A 7,825-nucleotide genomic window follows, 5' to 3' on the forward strand; every position below is an offset into this window, starting at 1 on the left:
AAGGGATGTTGCAGCAAGAAGACAAGGATCAGATGCCAACACCAGTTGTCAGAACCATGAGCCAAATAACTACTTTGTAAGTTATCCAGACTTGGGCATTTTGTTATAGCAATACAAAACAGATTAAGACAACAGAAAGTTATTATATATAGTAAAAAATATGGTGAAACTTTGTTAATGATACTGATTAGTTTATTTTTGCTCATTTGTTTTTGCTATACATTCAGACTCAAAGAAGGAGACATGCCAAATATCAGTGGAGGCTTCAGTGGAATTTCTACAGAAATAACTGCATGCTTTGCAGAAATAGAGTAATGCATGATATAAATGGTTTTGGCATCCAGTAGAATTCATACTTCTTAACTCCAGAATATAATAACAAAACCAACAGGAACTTGGGAAGATGATTTTAAGAACCATTCTGTTCTTCTCTAAGTTAAAGAGACCAGTATCAGCACCTACTGAATAATGTGGACTCGAGATACAAAGAAAAAAAAAATCATAAATGATCAGTCTCTACCCTTGGAATTTAGCACATATTAATTTTCAAAAAAACCCACGTAAAAATCAACTAAATGGATATCAATCCATGTGACCCTAAGCAAAAAGCTTATGTTTAGAAATTCTGATTTCTTTGGAATCTCTCCCTGCATAAATAGCCCTGAATATTAAGTATTTACTTTAATTAAATTTTTATTTAGGGAAATCTTCCTCATCTAAATCAAAGAACTATGAAGCTTTTGTAGGGATTTAAAAAATCCTGGGGGAAGTGGAAAGACCTCTAACGATTACATAAGGTAATGGTTTTTGAAAGTGGTTCCTAAAGCACCAGTAGCAGCCTCACCAGTAAGCTTGTTGGAAATGAAAATTCTAGGCCCCACCCCAGACCCACTAAATCAGAGACTCCAAGGGTGGGGCCCAGTGATGTATTCTGACAAATTCCCCAGGTGATTCTGATGCACACTTAAGTTTGAGAAGCACTAACAGAATACAATTCCCTACATGTTCCAAAGAAACTAAGAACCTTTGAAAGGCTATTCAGCCAAAAAGAGCCCAAATGGAGCTAAAACACAGGTTTCCTGTTTCCAAATCAAATATTCCTCTACCATGCCAGCACAAATATATATTTTCCAAACTATATCAACATATAATTCTAGTCCATGTGCAGAAGCTCAGAGAAAACAGTACTGGGTTGAGGTTATACCTTTCCTTACTCCCCTTTTTAAAATCTGAATTTCACGGGCATTAAGATGCTTAGAAGTAACCAATTTATTTCTGAAGATATTATTAGTGTAATTTGGGTTTAAGTCTCAATATGTTATCAACCTACAGCACATATTAGGGTTTATGTTATACATTTATCTCTTCATTATCTGCCTGTTCTATTAGGGCAAGAATTCTGTCTTCTTTCTTTACTTCTACAACCAGTGCCTAGAAAAGTGGTGGTGAACCTATGGCAAATGCGTTATTTTTCTTTTAAGACAAAAGATGTTAATGTTGTTTTTTTCTAAACTACAATCTCAGTGTTCAGGTTTAACTGCAGTGTTGGCACTTTGCAGTTTGGGCACACTTGTCTCCAGAAGGTTTGCCATCACTGGCCTAGTGTACTGACTGACACAGAGGCATTCAAGTCACTCAATTAAAGACAATAAATGAATAAATTTAAATTTGACTTGTATTATCACTTAAACTTTGATATGCTTTTTATGCAACTATATCATAACATATAAGAAACTCAAACTAAAGTAATTTTTGAAGCCATATGACCTAGTATGGTATTTTTCTGTAAAGGGCCAAATAGTAAACATTGTAACCTGTGAAGGCCATTTGGTCTCTGTTTCAACTACCTGAGCTCTACAACATGAAAGCAACCAAAGGAAATATGTAAATGATGACAATGTTGCATTCCAATAAAATTTGATTTACAGAAACAGGAGTGGGTCAAATTTGGCCTGCTGAATGTAGTCTGCTCATCTTTGATCCTGGCAACTAAAGCACTTAACTATTATTAGCTTTATTTTTAAAAACTAAGTTGACATATACAGATGAAAGCTTACACACAGCTATTTTTAAAGAAATGACATAAATATTTATTTTATTTAAAATCTATACTCCCTAAGAAAATGACTACAAAGTTGTGGATCTTATCATCACTTATATTATTCATTCATTCATTTCCTTAAACTGGTCAAACTTAAAATTTGATGCAGGGATCAAATTCATTCCTGTATCTTTTTAAAATTTTTAATACAGAGATATAATCAAGATAGAAATTAAGGAGAGTTACCTTTGTCGCTTCTTTAATGTTGTAAGATTCAGGGGTGAGGAAGACAGTAGTTGAAATGATCATGATTTTATGAAAGGCAAGTTTATTCTGGCACCCCAAGGCTGAAGTTAATATTCTCCACAGCATCCAAAGAGGCTTTAATAACAAACAAATATATCACTTTATATTTCTCTTTTTAAAACGGAATGCTTCCTTCAAGATTACAGCCACAGAAAGACAGACCTGGCTTGCCCACCACACTGTGTGGTCCTGCAAACCTTAGCAGTTGACAAGAGCAGGATAAATCACTTGGTTTCTCTTGCTGGGGAGAAAGTCCTCTGGAAAAGAAGGGAAAAGAGAAAGCCAAAGGCTGAATGTCGCCCTCTGAAGTACAACTCTGCCCAGAATCATTGTTGGCTATTGTTATTGGCATTCTCTTTTCTGAGAAAGTATGAATTATTTCACTGCTGTTGACATATCAGTTGACTTCAAATTTTTTCTTTAGTGAGTTTTATGAACTCAGAACAGAGATTTTTCTCTCCACCCCTTTTACTATATGTAATCATTGAGAATGCTGATAAATGCACACTATGCTAAAAAAACAATGGCTTAATGTATATTCATTTCCGGTTTAGGAAAGGGAAAGAATGTCTCTCCTCCCTCTTCTGCAAGATGATTCACAAACAAAAAAGACCAGACTTGATAGTAACTTAGCCATCATCAATGGGTAGTCATACATTTCTTAGTTTTCTTAGCTGTGAAACTGAGAACTGCTACTCATACATTTTCTCCCTTTTCGTCAATCACACCTCTGTCAAATTTTAATTCAGGAAAGAGGTGGTTATTTTTCTTGTCTTTGTCCCTTTTGGCAGAAGTAATGAGCAAGCAAATATTCAGAGATGTCTTTGTTGTCTAAAATATTTGAGAAAGGCTACATGAAAACATCTGTAAAATGTGAGGCACCTCACAAATGTTAATCCATTTTATTACATTGCTTTGAGGCTTTGTCCACTCTAAATTATAACATTTGATACGGTTGAGTCATGTTTTATGGATGTAAACAAAGCAAGAAAGTTTCTGTAGAGAAAAGAATTCTCAAAGATAAATGGGTTAACATCTTCTTAACAACTTTTAGCAAACCTTCTGAGGCACTCTTAAAAACGGGGAGGCCAAATTGACTTGCTACAAAAATATGACAAAGGAATTATTTCTTTATGGCTACAAGAAACAACAACAACAAAAGAAGCATCAGCACATAACTCTTCCCACTTCACCCTCTCTTTGCCCATCTCTTCTGCATGTGGTAAAATGTAAACAGAATTATAGAATATATATAATCATATAGCACTAGGACAGCATGGTATAAAAGTAGGAAGCAGATAGAATCAAGACTGGGATCCCCAGAGATTTCCACTTCGTAACCTCTGGGTCCTGTGGCTATGTCAAGTTACGTGACAAAGTATACTGAAAGATCCAGATGAAATTAAGGCTGCTAGTCAGCAGAGCTTAAAACACAGAGATTATCCAGATGGATCTAACATAATCACAAGGGTCCTTAAAGGTAGAAAAGAGAGGCAGAAGAGGGAGGTAGAAGTGGCAGAGGGGCAGATGATTACAGAAACAAGGCTCTGAAGAATGAGACCATGCACCAAGAATATGGGTGGCCTCTTCGAGCTGGGAAAGGCGAGTACAAAGACTGTCTCAGAGTCCCCAGAAGGAACACTGTCCTGAGGTTTTAGCCAAGTGATAGCCATACTGAGATTCTGACTCACAAAACATATAAGGAGGGGGATGGATACAATCAAAATAGACGGAAACCTAGTATTTCATAAAGTTAATAGGCACTAATAGTAAAAGGGAAAAAGGGAAAACACCAAAAACAAGTAAAATATATTTGTATGAGTTTAAGCCACTAAGATTGTCATCATTTGCTACATCAGCACTAGCAACCCAGCACACTTAGCTATTTCTGATACATTCACACTTACAGAACCTAGTGAAGGGTTATTATTATTATTATTATTATTATTACTGTTAATCATCATCCTCATTTTACAGGTAAAAGGAGACCACTAAAAGATGTACTAATAACTTGCCCAAGGTTACAGAGCTAGCATTCAACCCAGGAAAACAGGCTCCAGAGCCCAAACCCTTACATTGTCATTTCAAATTATAAAGATGTAATACTGCAGAAAATGCTTTAAGGACAGTCATATCTTATTGATGAACATTTGAAGGTTTTTTTCTTTTTTTTTTTGAGATAAGATCTCTCCCTGTGTGCTGTATTTCAGGCTGGCCTTAAACTCAGAGGAAGCTCTAGGTTAGCCTAAAAGACAAAGAGGTTCTCTTGCCTCAGCTTCCAGAGTGTTGGGATTACAGGCGTGCCCCACCTTGGCCAGCTGAAATTTGAATTTTCTTGATGGAAAGTCATGAAAAGATTAGAGTCATCATGTGGTCAAAGGAAATGAAGTTATTGTAATATTTAATCAAGAACATGGATGTAGCAGAACAAGGTCATAACAGGAGATAACAGAAAACCTCATCTAAAACCTGACAGAATGTGCAAAAGAGACCAAATACAATTAAACTTGTAGCTAGGAGTAGCAGTGCACACCTATAATCCCAACACTCTGGAGGCTGAGGCAGGAAGATCTCTAGGAGTTCAAGGCCAGCCTGGGCTACATAGTGAGCTCATGGCCAGCCTGAAATACACAGAGACTATCTTTAGAAACACACACACACACACACACACAGTTGTAAGTACTCTCAAGATCAATATTTCTCATATCTTTTAGACTGTCAATTCCATTAATTTGCCAGAATCAACTTCCCTCTTATGGTTTGGTTCCTATGAAGTTATTTCTGATCATCTCTAAATGTCCCCAGACCACAGTTCATTGCAGTGACTTTCTGAATCAATCCTCCTTGAATCTTGATTCAGAAGTAGATAATGCCCTGAACACTAAAGAGAGACATCTGATTTTACAAAATAAGTCTTATCAGCAAATGATCTCCCTAAGATAAAAATGCTCCAATCTTTGTAAATAGGGAAGGGTGGAGGGGGTGAAGGGAGGGCTAGAAATGGGGAAAAAATAAGAACCAAGATGCATCATGTAAAGGTACAAGTTCCCAATGAGCAATGTAAATGTGTTGTATACCTAAAATGTACCAATAAAAGAAATAAGTAATAAAAAAATGCTCCAATAACAAAAAGTTCATTGTGGAATTGAGAATTTTATGCTTTTCTCTCAATGACCAATTAAATAAACTACTAAACAACAAACAAAAAGTAACTGTTACTTTTAGAAAAATTGATCCTATTAAAATACAAAAGATTCAGATTAATGAATAAGTACCTTATACCAGTCTAGTTTAACAGGTGTAACGAGCACCCATTACAGTGGTCACTGACTTCAAATACAAAAACTTATTAGAAAAGTCCTATCTTTTAACAAATATATAGCTTCAGCAAGTGTTGCCTTAAAAATGAAACTTTTCTTTGGCAAAAATTTGAAGAATTGTCAAAACATTGAGAGAGATTATTAACTATACTACAAAATAGGCATTATTAAGATAGAGTCATTTATAGCTAAATGGATGCATATCGAGGCCATACTCTTAAGTGAAATAAATAGGACACACATGTGTAAATACCGAATAGTTTCTCTAGTGTGAGAAACTGATAATGTAAACAAGGGTTAAAATGATTAAAATGAATAACTGATAATTTGAAATAGGAAAAAAGGTCCAAAGACGGAGTGAAGGGAGGAGAAGGGGAAAGGAAAAGAGGGAAAGGAAAAACTATGAGAAAAGAAGAAAAAAAAAAGGAAATGAAATCTATGTAAATAGGGAAGGGTGGAGGGGGTGAAGGGCACACAGGTAATGGGGAAAAAAAATAAGAACCAAGATATATCATGTACAGGTACAAACACCCAATGATAAATGTAAACAAATTGTATACCTAAAATGTACCAATAAAAGAACAACAACAACAACAACAAAAAGATAGGAGTCTTCTGCTGTGTTTAAAAACTTTCATTTTTTTAACCATAAAACAATATTCTTCCCAATTAGCAACTGAAATTCTTGTTTTCAAGGGAACAAAACATCAATTTGATAATATAATACAATGTGATATCATTATTTGATGTAAGAATTCACTTACTATTGCAATTTTATTAATCTCTTAAAAATGATTTTGAGCAGGCCATGGTGGCACACTCCTGTAACCCAGACCTCTGGGAGACTGAGGTAGGAGGACTGCAAGTTCAAGCCCAGGCTAGGAACTAAGTGAGATCCTGTTTAAAAACAAACAAACAAAAAACCCCACAGGGGAGGTGCTAGATACCCCCCAGCATATACACCCAAAAATATTTTGAAAATTTGCTCCTATAACACTCTGAATAAGCTAAATTCTCATACCTTCATTTATTAGGGTAGCATTAATGATGAAAGGAATTTCTGTGACATAAATACAGCAAAGATGATGCTCCATACCTGCACAAAGTTCTGTTGCCATGGGTACCATGTAGAAGAAACCACTTAAATGAAAGAATTTTAAACTCATTAAAATACTGCCTTAAAGACTGGCTTCACTTATAACTTGGACATCAAAATAACCATTTGTTTCTATTTTTAGAAATGTATAACCCATCTGCTTAGAAAAAAATGTATTGACTTCACTCTGAAAAACCTTGAATTTCCTTTCCATAAAACAATTTTTTTCCATAAAAAATTCTGACATGAAAACATACCAACCTGGGGTATTCTGCTGCCTAGCAGGTAGCCATGGAAACAGAAATACATACTGTGAGCCTGCACTCACGCTAGCATGATAAGACCATAATTGAGAAGTTTGGCATATGTTTTTTACAGCTGCTGTCTCCTTGTTTTTGATCTGGGTGTTTTAAGAGAAATTCAACTAATTTCATCTTTTCCTTTAAGCTTATCTGAAAGTTATTATCAAAATATTAAAAATCTAGTAAATGGTGGTACAGAAATAAAAATTCAAAGTCAAACGGAAGGAGCCTTGATTCTGAATTAGTTTGGAAGCACATGTGCACCATTTTATCAGCTCAAGTTTCACTGGCCCAGTAGACTCATGCTAGTCCACAGAAGGCTGGCAACCACACCAGTGCTGACTGAGGCACCTGGAGATGGTATTTTCTTAAGAAATCATACATCATGACCAAGTCCTCCACTACTTGGCCATAAGCTGCCTTATTTTAAACCTGTGTCCAACCACACTGTTCTATGAACCCAGCATTCCAGCAAAGATGGTCTACTTGTCATTCTATAAATATTTGTGTGTTTTCTGCCCTTCCCTCACAACACTCCCCCAATTTGCCTCTGAACCATCATCTATAAAAGTATGACCAGTCCCCACCTGGTAAAGGTGCATTTATATAACTATTTTACTCATATTCCTATTGACATTTATTTTATGCCTCTTAAAGTATTCAGGGGTCCACAACTTCTCTATAATATTGATCATTTAAGAAGGGAGCGATGGCTTATAATCTAATAGCTAGTTCCCCAGTAACCTGGATGACAAAAATG

The 7,825-nt window shown here is 35.7% G+C and overlaps 1 protein-coding gene across 11 annotated transcripts in view; it reads right to left on the bottom strand.

Moving 5' to 3' along the window:
- Bicc1 (BicC family RNA binding protein 1) overlaps positions 1 to 7,825 on the bottom strand; it is a 320,644-nt gene that overhangs the window by 76,303 nt on the left and 236,516 nt on the right. Inside the window, exons 1-2 of one of the 11 annotated variants that reach the window (XM_087184832.1) lie at positions 2,510 to 5,492; positions 2,288 to 2,422 (exon numbers count right to left, since the gene is read on the bottom strand). The exons of the other annotated variants lie outside the window; for them this stretch is intronic. The gene's annotated coding sequence lies outside the window, so the exon portion shown is untranslated. Of the gene's footprint in view, positions 1 to 2,287; positions 2,423 to 2,509; positions 5,493 to 7,825 lie in introns of those variants that run through there. 11 annotated transcript variants of the gene reach the window in all.

Source organism: Heterocephalus glaber, unplaced genomic scaffold, assembly GCF_053883595.1.
Source record: "Heterocephalus glaber isolate CG9 unplaced genomic scaffold, H.glaber_assembly_v1.0 deba00001497, whole genome shotgun sequence".
NCBI classification, from domain to species: Eukaryota; Metazoa; Chordata; class Mammalia; order Rodentia; family Bathyergidae; genus Heterocephalus; species Heterocephalus glaber.